The 19,917-nt window shown below is 37.8% G+C and overlaps 1 long non-coding RNA gene across 1 annotated transcript in view; it reads left to right on the top strand.

The window, feature by feature from the left end:
- Positions 1-2,565: 2,565 nt before the first annotated feature.
- The window catches only part of LOC146761076 (uncharacterized), a 30,305-nt gene continuing 12,953 nt past the window's right edge, over positions 2,566-19,917 (top strand). The window contains exons 1-2 of the long non-coding RNA XR_014945880.1: positions 2,566-2,945; positions 3,743-3,871. This is a non-coding gene — a long non-coding RNA (uncharacterized LOC146761076). The remainder of the gene's footprint in view (positions 2,946-3,742; positions 3,872-19,917) is intronic.

The raw sequence follows: 19,917 nt of genomic DNA, 5'->3' as shown, positions 1-19,917 counted from the left end.
AGCGTCAGTGGAAAACAAACAGCAGCAAACAAATTATAGCATAGTCCCCATATTCTTAATTGTTGGCACAAAAAACTATCACTTATGAAGAACAGATAGCAGTGCTATTAGATGAACATTTACATTTAGCATTCAGTATGTTCCTAGAGTTATAGTCAGATAACAGTTTTTCATGAGGAAATTATGGTCCAAAAACATGAGAAGTTCATTACATACTTTCTCTGTTTCTCTACTGATAAGTCCCACTGAGATTTCTTACATGTATGTGCATACATGCTGAAAGCAGAAAACTGATAATATGACTCGTTATTCCTTGCGTCAATGCATAGATCCACCAGATCATGAAACCTCACTAAATAATATGTGACCAGTTTCAGTAAATCTTAAATTAAGTTTTTACGTGTTCCACAAAAATATCATTTATGTTGCTCTGGATGTTCACACTGTTCCATGGAAAATGGAATTCTGAAGCTTATGGTAAGTTTCAAACTATTTTTATTCTAGTTACAGATATTTTATAACGCTATAATTTAGGAATTCACTCTGGATTAAATTTGCATATGTCTGTTCAGTGAGAAGCCATGCTGGAAATTGCTGGCAAATGGGATTTTGAACAGCTCCTGGTTTTGACAGACTTGGAAGCGTAACAGGAGTAGCCTTTCTGTTTTCTTAAATTCCTTCTGGCTTTTTGTCATTTTGGTTTGGCTTTTTCAGGATGACATGAATTCCAGCTCTTAATTTATTTAAAATTTGTGTACATCCTCGGCATTGATTCAGTTGTAGAGATTTTGGAGGATTGATTTGAAAATTGATCTCCTTTTAACCTTTCCATATAGCGCTAATATTGAATATGATGTTTAAGCAGCACTCTCACTGAAGTCCCTTTGAGCTTGGTGGTCTCTCTGTGCATAGGTAGGTGAGGTACACAAGTTTAATGACCTGTCCAAGGTCATCCAGGTAGCCTTTAGTGAAGACAGTCTTGATTCCCTGCTCCAACTGCATCATGCACAAGATTAAGCATGTTGTTCCATGGGGTCTTTGCATTTATAAAGATTATCTGAAACTTATTTCTGTTATTATTGGGGGATTGGTCTCGATCTCTGGAAATCCCTTCCAAGCCCTACAATTCTGTGATTCTGTGATTCATAGAACTAAAACGTATAAGATTTTCTTTGAATGAATACTTGACTGTTTTGATACAGATCTGTGTTGTCATTATAATGGAAGCTAATGAATGTTTCCTCACAGGAGTAACATGTCAGTGAAAAACAGAGTTTAAAGAAGTATCTTCTGTGCATCTTCAGTGCTGTAAAATTGATGCCAATATATTTTTTTTTAAGTATGAACTTATTTGCACACAAATTCTAAGGGTGTCTGTATATGCATTTCTGAAACTAGGGAGAATGAGGGATTGCCCTGGACAAATGAAGAAAAGCATGAGGAAAAGGGGGGTTGCAGAGCTCCAGGGAAATTCCAGCTGGCCTCTGGCCTTCCCCTCATGGCCTTTCTATCTCCTTCTTGAAAGTGCAGTCTTCTCTGGTAGCCATGTGATGTAAAATATTATCTTCACAGTAAGTGGCATGGAAAGTTGGACAAAGCTGGTTTGCAGAGGAAGTGATGTAGGTAGTATTTTCTTTTTTGTTGCTTTTTTTGACAATGTAAGTCATTATATGTTGGTATGGTTTTTAGAGGCTTACGACAGTGTGTGGTGAGGAGGGTAGGCATAAGCAGAGGCCAGTGAATAGTGTTAGTACAAAAAAAGAAGGCAGAGCCTATCCTGAAAAATATGGTAACAACTGGTCTATAGAAGCTGTATACTCTGGCCCTGGGTAAGTGGATAAGGTATAAGTCTAAGTAAACTAAATATTGTTTCCTTAAGAAAGGTTGTTTAACTAATACATTTAATTTGACAATAGTTATCTTTAACTCAGAGTTACAATCCTTTGCCTGATTGATTCAAGATGTACTTCTGTTTTCCAGACAGGACTCCTAAATCCCAGGAGAATTCCTCTGAACATCTGTGCTGGCTTCAATAGAGATAGTGATGGGTGACTAATGTGATACTCTAATTAGAGATGGCTGCTTAGTTAACTGTGGTACCTCTGCATCCACCTGGTACCTTTTTTTTTTTTTTCTTTTTTTTCACGCGAGCTTTAAATGCATCCCATAAGCTAAATAAATGCATCCATTCAAAGTTCTGAAATTGGATTCAGGCTTGTTTTGCCTGCAAATTTTATAATTCATCAGAGTCTCACTTTAAAAAGCTTAGAATGGCATATGAGCATTGAACTGAAAACAGTCATATTTGGGGTGTACTTTGAGACAAAGCATATTGAGTCAATACTTTCCATGGTAGATACCATCACATGTTAAGAAAGTGATGCTTAAAAACAATGAAAATGGGTTCCATCAGAAAAATCTTCATTGTCTTACCGTAAAACTCTCTGGATGTATAGATTTCACTCATGTATAAGTAAGAATAACTTACTGACTGTTAAAAACCTACTGATACCTTAGTTTATGTTGTAACATTTAATTTTTTGTATGTAAAATCTTTGAAAATCACCACTGGTGGTATTTGTGGTTTTAAGTGCAATGACTTCACAGAATCACAGAATTGTAGGGGTTGGAAGGGACCTCTAGAGATCATCGAGTCCAACCCCCCTGCCAAAGCAGGCTCCCTACACCACGTCACACAGGTAGGCGTCCAGGCGGGTCTTGAATATCTCCAGAGAAGGAGACTCTACCACCTCCCTGGGCAGCCTGTTGAAGACTTACGTGCATCTAACACTACTCTTATTAAAACTGCCAGCCCACTTACTAGATATTTGAGCAATAGTCACTGTTTGTTAAATTGTGTGGCATTTTCTATTATTTCTTCTTTTTGTCTTTTTCAATCAGGTTCTGGCCATCACATTTTATGAAGTGCATGATCTTGCTGATGTGTAAGTCTCCAGTCTGGGATTATTTAGCACATTGGGTTCTTAGAATTTAAAGGAAAATTCATTTCCTGAGTCCCAGGAATGTATAGAAAAGAGTTTGATAGCAGCTCATCTCTGGGTATTTTGGCTGGCAGGTTTGGCTCTCAGAATCCTCAGTTCTACCAAAGTCCTTCGTTTCAAACTAATCCTGTATCTCAACCTATAGCCTAAATGTCTGTTCTCTTTTACCTGCCTGGTTGGTCTCAGTGGAAACAACAAAATGAGCTCTTGTAATAATGTCGTGTTGGACCTGTTCACAAATGACCTGTTAGATTTCCAGTGAACATGTAGGCATTTCAGTGGAGGCAGTTGTTTTTCTAGAAAACTCCTTGTTCCATACCTCCCACTGACTATCATTCCAGTACTTACATAGAACTGAGCACGCCTGAAGAATCTTCTGTGCTGGCTAGACCAGCACAGGGAAATATTATTTCTTCCTTTGCATTTGGGATGTGTTTTGAATATGAGTTTTACCAAAAGCTGCTTTTTGAAGCTACTCTTCATTTCTGCCTTCCAGCTGTCCTTTCTCTGCCCTCTCCTCTCTTTCAGGTTGTTTTGAATGCTTTTGGAAGAGTCAGCCAGGATGGCTTCATAATAAAAATGCAGGGAATGGATGACAAGATGATCTAATTCTTTATGTTTCTGTTTCTTTCATTCCTTAAGTTTATTTTAAGCGCCTGCATTAGCAAGAATTAAGTAGGAGGAATAAGTAAACATAGATGTTTCTTTTGTGAAAATGTGCTGATGGGCTTCTGCCACAGATTTCAGATCTGGACCAGAATCAACCTCTGGACTCTGCAAATTTTGGTGATCATTAAGGTGGACTTGGAATCATGTGGGAATGCACTGGAAAACTTAGAGCTGTGCCTGATATAATTCGAGCAGTGTGAGTAAGTAAACACTACCACAAATTCACGCATGATTGTCGCTTTTTTGCTTTGCTGGAAGAGTGTGCACAGCTCCCTGACTTAAATGGAAGTATGCTGTTTGTGCCAGATCATGTTTGCTAATGTCAAATTCTACTGTACAGAAAGAAATGATACTCCAGCTTTATCTCATTCTTGCTGTGGGTAGACATCAGGTTAAGGATGGCAACAAAAGAGTTCTTCTGTTGGGGATCTTTCCTGTTGAAGAGACTCCATTTATTCCTATATTTGAAAAAGGATGAAATTCTTAATTACTGGCTGAATCCTTTGCACAGGAAAGCTAGGTTGGTAGATGAAAGCACTGAATTAATATTCAGAGCATCTTAAGAAGATGTTAAATACACAGGAGGAGCCGTGACATGTGGGCTGTGTTCCACATTTTTAGAACACATTTCAGAATTAATTGTGCTGACAAAATTTTATAAAGAGCAGCTCCAGACTTTTCTTTTTGGCACCAGTTGCTTCTGGCTGCTGTCTAGCAGATGAACATGTTTTTCTGGTTTTATTACTTTGAGCTTGGCTCACAAGCTTACTGTACAGATGATTACAGGGAAGAATTACCTACTCTCATTAACCAGGCTTAAAATACTTGCAACAGTCAACAGCTTTTTACCGTGTTGCCCAGAGATCCCAGGGAGGCAGGAGAGAGAATAGCGATATGACTAGATAGGAAAAGTGAAGCCTGGAATAGGATTCAGGCTGTGTTGTCATTTGCAGTCAATATAGATGGCTGTCTGGGATCCAGAGGGCTGAGGTCTAGTCTGTGGAGAATTCCAGCATGGTTTAGTCTAGACTAAACATTTTTGGATGCATTGAGTCTATCAGTCTTGCTCAGACTCCTCTGCCAGGGACTAATTGGAGCTGATGATCACCTACCCATGAGAATTGTGAATTCCATTTGGAAGGTGCTTTTCTTTTTTTCATTCTTACATTTTTATTTTATTTTTAAGAGGTCTTGGCAGTAGGATATTTTTGGCTTTAGAAGTACAGAAATGCTTTCAGCATGGATCCAAGGCAAAATTCTAATAGTCTCCAGATTCTGTCATTTAAAAATGATACCATTCACAAACAAACAAAAATCGAAAATTCCTCCCAACTTGGTTAACCAAATTTATTTTATATTCATTTCTCTTCAGACTTAAAAAGCTTTTTCCTTCAATCACTGTAACGTGGAATGTATTCTGTTACTTTTGTTTTGATAGGCATTTTTTTATGTTTCTCCCACAAAATTCGCATGTCGTGGTAAAGCAATAGGGGTGGGATTTCCAAAGCACTCAACCACAGCCCAACGTTTCTCTCCTTCTGGAAGTGGGATCAGTGGGCTGATGTTTAAGTGCTTTTAAAATCTTACTCAGACAGTTTGTGTTTATTCATTCATTTCTTAAGATGCTCTTCACACGAATTGACCTTGAGTGTCTTAACTTCACGCAGATTTTTCAGTGTATGTCACCGAACTGTATGAACAAAAGGAAGGAAATATGTAGTGTAATATAATGAATTTTCTGTAGGCTTTCTCTCAGATTATTTCAGATCTAAAGTGTCTTCTCACCATATATTTCCACCTTATTGGGAAGGATTTAAGGAGAAGTTTGAGGGGCAGATATATTTTTTGGGTTGCCAAAAAATCAAAGGTTAATCTGGAGAAATCTTCATATATCAGCAGGCAAGCATTGTGAAAATATGTTTTGGTGTTGTTTTTTTAAAAGTTATTCTGTATGTGTTAATAATGAGAATTTATAAGCAATTATATCTTTTTAAAGCCACGTATATCTAATAAGGAAGTTTTAACCAATGTATATTTTCCAATCTTTTAAAAAAATAAAAACAGATTCAGAAGTCGTATCCTCGGAGTTGTAGAACTGGTCAACCCCAACAATTAGCAACTGTAGAAGTCTGCATATTCCATGAAAGTCTTCAGGCTGCTCCCTCAGGAGGTGGTATTTATAAGCATAAGCTAGCCTTGCTGTGTGGTTAGATATTTGTACTACAGTGGTACTAGAGATAATACTAAATCACTTGCAGTAAAAGAGAGGACAGGTAAATGTGATATGGTGTTTTGGACTTCGGCAGCTTTTGCATCTTATGAAGTCTGATGTTGCTCTTATAAATCTGAATAATTTTCTTTGCGATGATTAACCAGACTTCTCAAAATAAGGATCTCTCTGGTTGCAGAATTCTTCCTGAAGTTGAAAAAAGAAAAAGAAGAAACCAGTAATCACTGTTGTGTGTGTTGCTATAGAAATCAGAAAGTCATCATCTCTTATCTGTGTGGAGCGATTCAATTGAGTGCTGTTCCTAAAAGGTGTGGCTCAACTGTTCAAATGCGAAGAAGCTCAGATTTCAAGGAAAATTTGCTATTATTTGTGGTTCTTACTTTCCTACAGTAAAACCTATCTTGTTATTAATTAGTTTGTTCTGGATTCCATTTTGCTACAGCCATTTTATGACAGCTTTAAGCATGATTCATTTGTCCTTCTAACAGAAGTGAATGTTCCCAGTTAGACTGGCTCCCTTAGAGCACCATGAGCCAGGAGAACATGAGGTCCGCAAATGGGGCAGGGATTTTGTATCAATCTGGCAAGCTTTGCTAGTTTTTGTTCATATTCCTGCTCTGTTGCAGTGGGATCTGCAGACAAAACCCCTAATGCTGCCAGTCATTTTCAGAGAAAGAGGCTTATTTCTTCTGAGGAAATTTCAGTGGGCTTTGGTATTCATTTTGAATGAACTTTCAGGAGCAGTTTTAGTAAGACTTAAAATCACACAGAAGTGAAATGTCCTAGATTCCTTGTTGGACTTGGCTCCTCTTGACATTTTGAGATCTCCCATGCTCATTTCAGATCTGAAGGAGGAAGATATTTCTACAGCAATCTTTGGACTGTTCTAGTTCTTGCACAGAAATCTCCTGGAGGTAACGTTCCTGCTAACTCTTGCCTTAATTGTACCCTCATTTCTTGGAAAGACTTCTGAGAAAGTAGCAGCTGACCGACTCTAAAGGGATCAGCCATCCTTCAGTTCTGTAACCATCAGCCAGATGGGTTATTGAAAATCATTTGAGGGCAGGTAGATGAGGACTCGTGAGCAGTGCAGGATCCTTCTTGTAGTTGTTTGAGTCCTTTATGCTCCTTCTATACACAAGATAAATGATTACATGTTATTATACCCCCCAAAAAAGCAGTGAGATTTGATAATCTTTTCAAAACACATACAAACACACATATTAGCTCGTGTTTCTAGACTGTCTTGTCTGGGCTGCTGTCTATTAGTCCAGACAGCAGTTCCCCTTGTGTCAACACATATCTCAGCCTTGTGGTCTTTTGTCTCACTTTCTGTGGCCTGATTACAAATGCCTGCATGGAACGTGGAAGTCCTAGTAAATATCTGAGATTTCCCTGCAAGACTAAGTCCTCTACTTTCCTCTCCCTCTAGAAAATGCTGCTGTCTGCTCTGCATCTTACCTATGTCAACTGTTGTAATGTTATGTCTTCACTTCTGTTTAGGAAAACAGTTACATTATGGCCCCACAAATTATTGCGGCTTTCTTTTCCTGGGATTGTGGCAACAGAAAAGTTTTGTGTAGCACAAACTTAGGCTGCTTATTGTGAGGGAGGGCACCTGGCTGTTCGTCAATGCAACCTGGAGTAAAAGGCTTTTTCTTTCCTTCTTTTTTGGGGGGGGAAGTTCAAGTCTGGTCTTCACAACATATGCATTCTCTTTTAAGTGCTTGTGCCACTTGTATGCCCTCTAATTACATTAACCCAGGAACTGAGATGTTAGAAACAGCACCAGATATTACAAGAGATGCCAAGAGTGATTTCTTCCAAGCACTGATGCATAATCTTAGCTTGTGCTGCAGTCAGGTTGCATTTTAGAATAGATTCTTTCACTCTTAGCTGCAGTGCAGTTGTGTCCCTTTAACAGAGAAAGTGGAAAACTCTAGAGAAACAGCACGTTACAATACATAATGCTAGACTGAAAAATATCAAGTTCTTACATTTTTTCTAGAAATAAGAACAAAAGACAGAACAATAAGCCCATATTAATTTATTCACAAGTGACTGAATCAATGGCTTAAATAATCAGCTAACATGTATTAGAATCATTTTGCTTAAGTCCATGCATTTGTGTTGATTTATACTATCTATGTCTTAACATACATACACGTCACCAGTGTATTTTCAGCTGCACTGTGTTTTATGAAGAGATGTCTGCCTCTGAGCAATATTTGTGCTATGAAGTGACAGAGCAGGCAGTGAGGGGATAGAAGGAATGAAATAAAAAATGGAATTGTCAGGTGAAGGAATGAGATAGAGTAACTGTAAAGGATTGGCCTTTTTCTCCCTTAAAAAACAGCTGCCAAGTAGTTTCTTGGCTTAAATATTCCAAGAGGCCAGAATGAGACATTTGGGTATACCTGTACCTCAGTCCATGAGCTAGAGTTTGAGAACATAGATGTTCTCAGCAAATTGAAAACATGCTACTACACTTCCAAGACATTAATATATAAAATTGTGGAAGTTCTAATAAATGGACCACATTTTTCTTTGTTGCAGGGAAAATTATGAGGAATGTAGCTAGATGGATTGGGAGTGCAAAATCTTCTGCCTCAGGATATTACACTTACTGGTGGGAAGGGAAGAGTGTATGGAGAAGGAAGATGATAATACTGTGTGGTATGTAAGCTCACCATACTTATACTAGTAGACAACTTCAGAAACAGAAAAGAGAGCTGTAAGTCATGCTTGCTTGGTTTCCATAGTTCTGCCTCTTCTTGCCTAGCAAACAGAGGAGCTCTGGAGCTCTTAGCTGAATGTCTTGGATGTGATCAAGTTGGATACCATGGTTTTCATTTATTGGCATGGGTCAGCTCTAACTTTTTCTTCAGCATTTTCTGTGCTCTGCCTTGAATTATGTCTTTTTTTTTTTTTTTTTTTTTTTTGGTAATGTTTGTGCACAGTGCAATTATTTTATTTGCACTGAATTCATCTTTTATTTGGGTGATTTCTACTCTTACTCTTGTTCCCTTCTACCTCGCTATCCCAAGATTTGATTGCTCTCCTTGAAGCAATGCTATGGGGACATCAGCCATTCTCCTCTTGGATTAGAGGCTTCGAGCATCCCGAATCCAAAGTTCTCTTATTCTCTTCTTTGTTCTATCATTTAACATACTCTGAACATGAACATAATTTCCATGTACTGCTGCTTCCCTTCTCCATGGTTTAATTTACATAATGAGAGGGAAAACAGAGGAAGTAGGCACTACTGAAAGTACCATCTTATTTGGGCAGAAAGGTAATGTTCACTCTGGATTGCCTAAATGTGGAAGTGTTTCTGACTAGCTTTTAAGTAACTCAGATACCATGTATTTGGAAGTCTGATTTCCAGTTCAGGTAGGGTTTCAGCTAAGAGTATAACTGGAGCAACACAGGTTGAGAGGGGAATAATCTTATGGGAGAAGATAGCAACAGGGAGTAGAAGCAGAGAAGAGAGAAGAAAGAAAAAGCCTAGAAAAAATACATGTGGTGTGCAAAGGGAAGAGTGTAGGAACTGACAGAAGAACAGTGAGAATCAGATGCTGAAGAGAAAAAAAAAGAGGGGAAGGGAGAAGCACAAATGGATAAGCAAACAGTGCATTTCTAACAGTAAAAATTCTAGAAATGGTGTTTCTGAGAGATCTCTTACGGTATTTCTTACTGTCACAGGTTTATTCTCAGGTATAGCCTTCCACCTTTGTGTGCCCTTTGCTGTTTTGTTTTTTTATAAAGGCAGAATTGTAAAGAACTTTCCAAATCTAACAAGCTTAGTCCCATGTCTTAGCATAAATCAGGAGGCACGATCTCTTAAAAAACACTGAACACATTGATTGTTTAGAGGTGTCCCTTATTTTGTCTGTGTCTTAATTGCTAGAACACTGTTGGAGTTTTGCCCTGGCTTTTACTGGGAGAACAATTGGACCCAGTTCAATGAAAACAATATAAGTATATTTAAAAAAAGAAAAAAGAAAAAAAAAGACAAGCAGAAATTAGCCTCTTAGGAAAAGGAATTCCAATTAAAAATGCTAAGCTTCAGAATATCATTCCTTTAATTGGAAAGTTCTAATTTTAGACTGCTGCAATTGATGAAGATCCTGGCTCTGCCTCAAGTGATCAGCTCCCCGAGGTCTCCTTTTCATCCTTCCTTCCTGTTACTTTGTTAAACTGATTCCAAGGGGATACCTCAGTAAAACACCTCTCATACATTTATAGTTGGACTGCGTAATATTTTTCCAGAAAAAAAGCCTGATGATAATTAACAAACAACAACAGCGGGAGTCTGTTCAGGTTTTACAGAGCAATAACTCATTTCAGGAGCAGTCAGACTCTGGGGCTGATGATTGGATTACTGGGGTGGAAGAATGGAGGTGTCACTTCTGCTTTGCCTGTCAGACTAGGAGTGAAATTCCTTCATACTAACAGCAACTGGGACATGAGTTGTTTATATATTAATAGAGAAATAATATTTTCCTGTCTCCTTGTCCAGCTGTCAATAGCTACGTTTTGATGCTTAGACCACCCAGACTCTGAGATGATTATTGCAGCTGAAGTTTGAATTCACTTCCAGAGCGTGGCCAAGAGGAGTAGGAGTGACAGAATGAGTTACAAAATGAAAAAAAGCAATGAAATCTGTGGGGACTACTACTGTTCTGTATTTCTGGGACTGAGCCAGGAGGGCAGGATTCAGGAACACTGAGGGAGAGTGCATGAAGGAGAATTTAAACCTATAATTATCTACCTAGTCTGGAAAGGATAAAACCTAGATGGGATGTGAATGTTATATATAAAGCAATACATGCTTACTTTTTATTTCTTTCATCCTTTCTTAGGTGATGAGAACAAAGAGTTACCAAATACAGTAAAAGGGCAATGGGCTCTGAAGAGATGCTGATTAAAGATCTGTAGGATGTTAAGGAGCTGACTTTAAGTGTCACAGAATAAAGGGAAATGCTGAGGTTAGATCTACTAGCAGGCTGCACGTTTTTAAGACTACTGAAAACGTCTGTAACACTGTGATGTTGAGGATAGTTAAATCTCAGCTTTAAGGAATACCTATATTAATTCTAAGGTTTGTAGGCTTAAGAGTGGTTGCCTTCTTTGTCTGCAGTATGTTATGATAAGTATTACCAGCAGCCAACATGATCAGAGGACTAGGAAAATAGATTATCTATATGATTCTACTTGGCAAATTCTGATTTTGTGTTAATCAAGGACTAGTAGTTAGAAATTGTTAAATATATTTGATTTTGTGTTGGGTTGGGAGTTACAGTTGGGATATGGAAAATGTGCCTACAGCTACTGTACAGGAGGTGTAGAGAGATGGGACAGAAAGCCCTTTGCATGTCGTGTTGCAAAATATTTCTGTCATGTGTGGGACACTTAGAAGCTGTTAAGCTTTGTCCCTCTAACCTTCTTCAGGCTTCAACCAGTTTCTGCAAAGGGAAACTGCAGTTGGCAGCATCCCCAACTCTGTGCAGGAGTTGTTTTGTGTCTTTCCCCAGCAGGAAAAGAAAAATCAATTTTCTTGTTTATGCCTTTCTCCAGGGAAGAAGAAATGTGGCGGGACCATCACTTCTTTCTTTTGTTCTAAATTGGTGGAAGAATTAGGGCTTTTAAATAATTAACCTAAAAGAAGAAACTGTTGCTGGCCACAGACATGAGAGGAAATCAATACTGTGCCTTGTGTAAAGAGAGGAGGTAGAAACAGCAAAGCTGTCTCAGCAGCTCTACCTAAGGTTGATCTACAAGCACTATTGTATTGATTGTGCTGCCTTTGTTTTCTGACTGACTTGGGCTATCTTCCTTTGGTTTATGCTAGTAAATATGTTGTGTTGTGATATACAAAGTGATTTAGAAATGCTGTAGAGGATGCGTAGTAATAACAGAGATGGAGATCAGTAGATTTGAGGCAGGAGAGTAATAAGAAAAAAATCTAGAACTTACTGAAGTTAACGTGGATTGAGGCCATATTCAAGTATCAGAATATGTCAGAAATTAGGAGGGCCTTGGTAGGAAGAAAAAGGAAGGGATTTAGTGTATGGTAGAAGCAGACAGAAATCCATTCACTGATGATATAAAACCAAATTTGACAGAAGTTACTGTCTTTTTATGTGAGTTCTCTAGTACATTAACATGCAGCTCTGAGTGTGACTGCCGGTGAGCCTCTATGAGGGTTGCTTTCTGTTAGTTAAAGTGAATCACCCACAACACAAATACTGAAATCCTTTGTAGAAAAGGCCAAAACTTTTGCTGTTGTGTTAAAGCCTCAAATTGGCTTGTGATTTCAATCTTGCATAGTCAAGCCTTTTATTTCTAAAAGCTGTAGGGGTTCTTCATTAACAGAGACTGAGGCAATGTGGTAGATCTTTTTTTAAAGCAATGTACAATTAGAATGATGGGGAGTTTTCTTCAAATGTTCCATTCACTTTGCAGAAAGTTGCATCTAAACCCAAGAAGACATATGCCTAAGAATAAGTGAACCTTTTCCAGTCTTACAAGAATTAAGGAACTCCACTACTGATATATATAATGCACTATTTGAGTAGCCCGATACTACCACAATCAGATACTGAGAAAAATACCCTTTATTTTGGAGTTTTCAGGTGTCGCAGAGCAGTAATGATGAAGGTTGATTTGCCATCTCTAATGTTTCTTGGTCTGGAATTGCCGAGACATTGTGTTTTAGTGGAATCTGAATGAAGTCAGATGTTCAAGACAGTGAATGCAGTGCAGAGTGTGGTTCTTCAGTAAACTTGAATATATTCAGTTTTAATATTTCCAGTAGAAAATGTTTTGGATATATCACTTGTCACTGTCTCCATTTTGTGTCTGTTGGACTTTTTCTTTTCATCTTTTCATTTTGATTCTTCCTTTCTAATTAAATATCTCTGCCTTTTTGTATTTCAGTCCCTTTTTAGGTGTATCTGTTCCCTTTGATATTTTCTGCTCTTACATACACACCGAAGGGAAGAAAGAAAATCCAGATGTTAGTACTGGAATGATTTTTAGTACTGTTGGTTCAGATCTTAAACTTGCAGTTTTTCCTTGCTGCCCTGTCAAATCCTGTGTAAGAGCAGCTGCATTGATTTTCTGGACTGATCACAAGGTAACCAATTATTTCACATAACAGAGGAACTGAATATTTTATTTCCATTAATCTAGTCATAGCTGAACTGGACATGCCGCAAGCAACTGACTGTAGTTGATCTTGCTCTGATCAGGAAGCTGGACTAGCGAACTCCAGAGATCCCTTCCAGCCTCCACAATGCAGTGATTCTGAGATGACCTAATTTTCCACCCAACTTTTCAACCTACTAAGATAATTCTCCATTCTGAAAACTGATATTAAAAAACAGATTTCTCTGCCATGAGCCTCCACAAAAGTCAGCATTGAATACAAGCATTTTCTTCCAAACACATCCCACCTTAGCCAAATATTTCATGATATATCGTCAATTAAACCTTTGGTCAAATTCTTCCCTGAATACTTTTGGTCAACATGGATTCTTAATGTACCCAGTGTGAAATCCACAGTCTTGTCATTTCAGTACACCTTTCTGGTCATTCTAATGGAAATCAGCTGAAAGAGATGACAGGATACCAAATAAATAAATAAATAAATGAAAATCTATATTTGGACAATATATACCCCCCTTTCTCTTTTTCAGTGTATTGATTCAAGTTTTTCAGGTTGTTGTTCTAACAATTGGTTTGTGTTTTGTTTTGTTTTTTACTCTGAAGATTAATAAGCTGTATGGTGTGTTTGTTTAAAGTATTTTAAGATGTGAGACCCATACAGATCCAACTTGAGCCTCATTAAAAGAACTTAGCCAAAAGTGGGAAGCCCACAGAGGCCTATTACAGTGAATTATAGAAATTAAAAGCATGAGTACTGTCTAGCAGCTCAAGCTGCTTCAGTTAATCTGGAATTTTTCCCAAAGCCTACAAAAATTTAAGGGCCAACTTCTGTCCAGATAAAACACACTGTCTTGGCTAAACAATCAACATTGTTAATAAGTACTCCGGTTTCCTGCACAGCACCGCTTGTCAATAGCAGAAGTATCAGGTTAGTCCAACACTGTCTATGCTTCTGTAGATAGTGATCAGGAGAACAGACATAAAATAGTTCTGGATGTTTCAATGTCTTTCATTAACGCAACAGTAGCATCAAAGGACAAAACAACGATTCAGACTTCAGTCCTGCACACATGCAGGACTAAAATTCTTTGCCTGAATTCCACATGCCTTCTAACCAGGAGAGAGCAGAGGAGAGGTGGTGGGGTGAAGACAAAGGGTGTAATGGAACTTAAAAAGAGAAAAACAAAACACCTTCCTTCCTTATAGTGCTGTGCTGTCTCTGTAGCTGTATCTTCAGATAAACATTTAAAACAAAGTTCTTAGGGAATAGCAGAAGCTGTAATGGCTTTGCTTTAGTTCTGTATGTCTAAAGGAATGACTTGAATTCTAATTATCATCACTCACGGAAAAGAGCTGGTTAGCCTTGCAAGGCCTTTAGGAGCCACGTGTTTGTGATTTATATTTTTAGACAGCTCTCTTCTTGGGGACAGAAAGTCTAAGGATTTCTCCAAGAGGAACGGAACAGTACTCTTAGAAAAAAAGTTATTAAGTATACGAAAGCATAAACAAATAAGCTCAATGACCTGCACTAAATGCTTATCTTAGTTGTTATTAGTTGTTACTCTTCACAGAGGTCTAAGCAAGATACGGAAGAGTTTTTTGAAGATACAAGGGATGAAATTAAGCAGGTATAGTAGCTTTACATCCTCTCTGAAGAAAACATTTGTTTCTTCATCATATGTTTAGGCAAGCATTCTGTTTACTTGGTCTCTGCCTCTCCTATACAGCTTCTTCATGTCCCTTGGGAGCCTACTTTTCTCCCTTAGCTTCTTCTTGTTTCACTTATATATCTGGGAGATAACTAGCCTGGACTTATCTACTCCAGGTAGTTCTTAGGATTTTATGTCGAAATTAATGAAATAAATGGATTTAGAATTGTACTATGGCAGTTCTTCAGTGCGATAGATCTTTGTCTTCAGCTTGTCCTCCTCCTGCTGTTAGTGGAAGTTTTGTTAACAGTTCCAGACTACTCTGATTAGTTTAACCAGAAATTATATTATATATTACACATGAAAGCAATGAAGGATAATGGTTTCGGTGGAGTCTCTTCTTTCAGATTCTTATAATATGAATCAAAGATCATTAACAAAATTGCTGTGTTGTTCTCATCCTCTGGCCAAAACACCTTGTACTTGCTCCTTCTCTTTTCTGAGAAGATCTTCAGCAAAGGATGCTTGAAGATATAAGTAACAACTCTGCCATTATCTGATTTTCTGCAGAGTATCTGATTAAAAATAGAGTATCACGTTGGTCTTCATTTTCACACATTTAATTTGTTTTTTTTTTATTGGATTTTTAATTAACACATCTAGTTGTTTACATTAATTAAGACTCACTCTATTTCTATGTCTGTTTCCATGAAAGGATCAAGTTCCTTTTGGCTCTAATAGTAAGTGTGGCTCAGGAGAAGCTGTTTTGAGATTAAAGCAATATTTGGTAGACCTACAGACACATGACTAGCTAGGTTAATGAACAACATCAGAAAATGTTTCTGTTGTTTTATGTGGTTCATTTGAGAGGAGAAAGAAAAGAGAAGAATTTAATTTTTGTGCTTGGATGGTAGCAGATTCAACTTTGTGTCACTGGCATAAACAGCGGCATATGGCACATTCTGTCAGATCTTCTGAAGATCTTATGGCTACATTCTCAGGGACTTACCTGCTACATTTGGGGTCAGAGTTTTGAAGGTGCCATCTGCAAAGCCGCTTCAATGGCGAGAGTTCAGCTTTGCTTTTCTGAGTTCCCTTGGAGAGATGGCCCTTGCTGTGTTGCTGATGTTCTCTCAACTTTCAGCTGCAAAATGCAATTATCAGATATGTGAATCATTTCATCTCCTTCAGTAAATCAGCCTCTATGGACACGTACTCTCAAAACCTTTGGTCTCATCACTATTTCTGACAAATAACTTTTCTTCCTCTAATAATTTTGTACAGGAGAGCAGTGGGAATTTAAAATCATATCTTAGTCTTTCATGAACCATTCAGGATGATGAAAAGCATGGGAGTGAAGGTCCAAAGGAACATGCATTTTAATTTTGAATGTAATCTCCCTGGTGTTTCTTGCACAGGTTTTTAGATAAATGTTCACATAGCATATAGTCACACTGTATAATCTATGTATTGTTCACTTTGATTATGAAAGCATCGAGTGCCATTTCTTTCCCCATAAAATTCCCTAGCCTTATATTGCCAGATGTGGCAATAAATCATAGAGCTATAAATCAAACTAGATTTTTTCTTCCTAATGCTAAAAGTTGCAATCATGAAATGCTGTCATTGCTTACCCCTCAGAATTAGAAGATCTTGTTAGCAGAAAGATGTAATGGTATGTATTGTTCTTTCTCAACTTTTCTGAGACTGATAAGTATTTTGAAATGACAATGTATTGGCTTGCATGGCATTCACTTAGAAGTAGAATCACCTGGAATGGTGCCCTAGAAGTGGTTCCTGATGTACCAGGACCATGTCCCTTGCTGTACATATTAGTCTGGCCCTTTAGCCAGACTTGATGCATTGCAAAATTAGCTAGACTTTTGCATCTCTTTTTAATGATGTTTTACATACCACATCCATTGATTACATCCACATGTTGATTTATTGTGATTCTGAGACCAATAAAAGACTGGATATAAAAGCTGAAAAGGTAACTAATCCTTCTGAAACCCACTTGTAAATTCAAATGACTTCCCATTTAGCGTTGTTGGATAGAGGAATTTTTCATTCAAAACTTAACATGGAAGCTGCATTTCTTATTTCCTACGTAAGGTAGTTATCTTCTTGATGCAATCCCTTTGCTTGTTCTGTGCAGAATATGATTCTTACTTTTGAGTTGCTGGAATCTCCAGGGGGACATCTGACCCTTCATAAACATAAAAGTCGGGGAAAAAAACAGTATTTGCCTGAATGGTCTGTAGAGTTGGCAGTATTAAATTGTAAATATACTCCCAGTTTGTTTCCTAGAAAGAGCTGGTGATTAAATGACCTAGAGGAAAGGCTGGGAGATTTAGCTCGTACTCTGTTAGCAGAGAAATATGTCAAGAACAATTGCTCCTATTGATCGTGTGCATTGGGCTGAACTGTTGTCTTTTGGCCAACATGAAAACAAACCCAAGCTTTTTTATATCCAAATTATTAGTTTCTTGTGGTGGGAAACTATAGCAAACATTAGGCCCTCAACCAGTGCCCTTTTATCAAAGCAGACTGCAGAATGCTTGCTAATGAGTTAGTGGTATTTAAGTGTTTTCTTCTTTGCCTTCATATTCATTGGTATTAGCAGGCATTAGGGGAAAGTAAAAGGGAAAACTGATCATATCAAGTTCCGAGAGGTGTATTTTATGTATTAGCTTGAACTCACTGGTTCCCCCACACAGTCATTCACTCCATCTCTTCCTTCCCGGTAGGTTGGGGGAGAGAATCAGAAAAGAAAAAAAAAATAAAAATAAAAAAAAAATAAAAAAAAAATTAGGACGTGGGTTGAGGTAAAACTTTACTAAGACAGAGAAAAGGAGAAGGATAATAGTTATATGTATGTGTGTATGTATATATATATATATATATATGTATGTATGTATGTATGAATGTATATAAGTGATGCACAAATAATTGCTCACCATCCACAACCAATGCCCAGCTAGCCTCTTGAGCATCAGAAGAGAATGAGATCAACTCCCACCCCCTTCAAAACTCCTTCTGCATGATATCATATGGTAAGAAATATCCCTTTGGCCAGTTTAAATCCACTGTCCTGATCTGATTCCCTTACAGTTCCTTGAACCCTTCATTGCGAATGACCTTGGTTCTATACAGTGCTGCTTAGCAGCAACTATAAACATCAGTGTGCTATAAACATTGTTTTTCTCATGGCATCACACCAGACACTCTGAAGAAAATAATTCTGTCCCAGCTGAAACTAAGACAATATCCGCCCCTTACTCCCTACACCTATCATTTTTATATTTGTGTGTGTATACCTATATATATACTGGTATGTATTCACATATTATTTCCATTGTCCATGATATTCATTTGGTTAGGACGGATGTTATTTATTTAGGAGGGATGATTCACAGTGTTGGGTTACTGTGTGTAGAAGCTAGCACAGGTTACATCAGAGTTCATTCTTCTTTAACTTGGGTAGTTCTTACTCTAATGCTGTTAACAAAACATGTAAGAAACTAAGACACCCCCAGTTTATAAGAAAGACTATATTTAGTATCAATAGATACACACATGATCAAACAGCTGAGTGCTTAAATCCATTTCAGAGTAGACTCAGTCTGTCAAGGAGGCTGGAGTATTGAGGCATGCATTACTTAATGGAACTAGAGGAGTTCTTGTTCCACTGTGAACAGATGAATTCCTTCATCTGTGGGAGATTTAATCTGTATCATTGAATTCCACTGTAGCTTATTTCTTTGTCACGGTCTGCATGCTACGTTCTAATAATCTGCAAATACTGCTATGGTGTTTGCTTTGTCTGCATGTAGTAATAAAAATGGCAACTGTGTAAAGCTTTTTGTGTAGTAAAGAAAGAAAGATAAGACTGTAAGAGCATGAAACCACTCCAGATTTTCTGAAGTTTCGGGAATGATTTTGGTGTGTATCCTGTAGGTGGTTTAGATGCTACCTTGGAGTAAGGAGTACAGCTACAGATGATCTCTGGACGTTGCCTCTTTCTAAGACAACTTGTCCCAGCAATGAACCAATCAAAAACCTGAAAGTTGAAACCTGAACTTAAAAAAACAGTGGGCACAATATGTTCATATTGATAACTGTCCTGAATCTTATGGGGTTAAAGCTCTGTAAAATCACTAATGAGATCAGAATATAGTTTTAAACATATCAGGTTATGTGTGTTTTAAGTGATTGTCCTGAAATGTTTAAGAATGGGATTTTTTTTCCACTGTGCAATTGTTTGACAAAGTTTGACACGTTGTGTCTAGCTAGAAAAACCTGTTGGTTGTGTTTTCTGAACATAATGTTTTATACATTAACTGTATATTGGTGAAACCACACTGAGATAATGGAGGGATCTTCATACTGGAAACACGGTTCTAAAAATGCTGTCTCTTGCTAAGATTGAAAGAACTGATGTACAGAAATACGGGAAAGACAAAAGATGCAGGTAGTGGCTTTAAATTACTATGTTTAAGTGTAGCTTGCTGACAAGTAGGTTAAATAGCACTGTCTTTCAGTGAGAAAGCTGCTGAGCTGCTTGAAGCTGACAATTGTAGTGCTGTTGAGAAAGCAATGTCTGTTCATGATAAATGCTTTATGAACTATGGATCTCTTTTTATCTCATGCAGAACTAGTTTAGATTAAGTCTTTCCAGTTTGTATTGTTCAAATAATTATATTTAGGTGGAATTAGAATTTGGATAATGCATTCCTAGCCCTTAGGTTTATTAACTGGCTCCACAACCAGACCACAATGTCAAACAGCCTGTAGAGGTTTCCTTTTTACCCTGCATTTTGGCTATTTTCAGCTGTGCTGCTCTTTCCTGCTGCAGTCTAATCAATGTAGGCATCTGATAAGTGCTTCTCCACTATGCAACTCAACTCATTTGCTGCAGCTTTTCTTTCCAAACAGAAACATACGCTTAAAATGCAAAGCCTCCATTTAAGACTACATTCTTCAGGGTGAACCACTTCCTAGTTCCAAGTAGTAAACCACAATTAAAACAATAATGGAAAGATGGTGTACTCAGCAAGGATCAAATCTGAGAGCAACATCTGGGTTTGTTAGTGTGAGCAGTCAAAGTATGTTGAAGTGTTGCATTTAGTGCAGATTTTTATTTGTGTTTGGCATTGTGGTCACCCTGAGTACGTGATTCATCCCAAAAATT

The sequence above is a fragment of the Coturnix japonica genome, chromosome 4 (genome assembly GCF_054131305.1).
Source record: "Coturnix japonica strain WE chromosome 4, WE-NBRP24, whole genome shotgun sequence".
Lineage (NCBI taxonomy): Eukaryota > Metazoa > Chordata > Aves > Galliformes > Phasianidae > Coturnix > Coturnix japonica.
This window is presented reverse-complemented; position numbering and strand designations above follow the sequence as displayed.